The following is a 284-nucleotide window of genomic DNA, read 5'->3' as shown; positions in this document are numbered from 1 at the left end:
AGGGCACGAGCCCCGCAAGAAGCCCCGGGACCCTCCTGCAGCCCCCGGGTCCGGGGCAGAGGGGTGGGACCCGGCAGGGCCATGGCCAGTGAGCAGGTACCGGCCAGGTCACCTTGTGGCCCCGGGGTACCCGAGTCAGCAAAAGGAGAAGGAGCCCTACGCGGTACTTTCGGTTCACATTTGGGGTTTGGGGACGCGAAGGGGACCAGGCACCGATCTTATTTTAGGCTGAGCCATCAGTGCGCTGGAAGCGTGGCTTGCGGTGCGAGCAGCATCTCTAAGGC

Source organism: Merops nubicus, unplaced genomic scaffold (genome assembly GCF_000691845.1).
Source record: "Merops nubicus isolate BGI_N331 unplaced genomic scaffold, ASM69184v1 scaffold46018, whole genome shotgun sequence".
NCBI lineage: Eukaryota > Metazoa > Chordata > Aves > Coraciiformes > Meropidae > Merops > Merops nubicus.
This window is presented reverse-complemented; position numbering follows the sequence as displayed.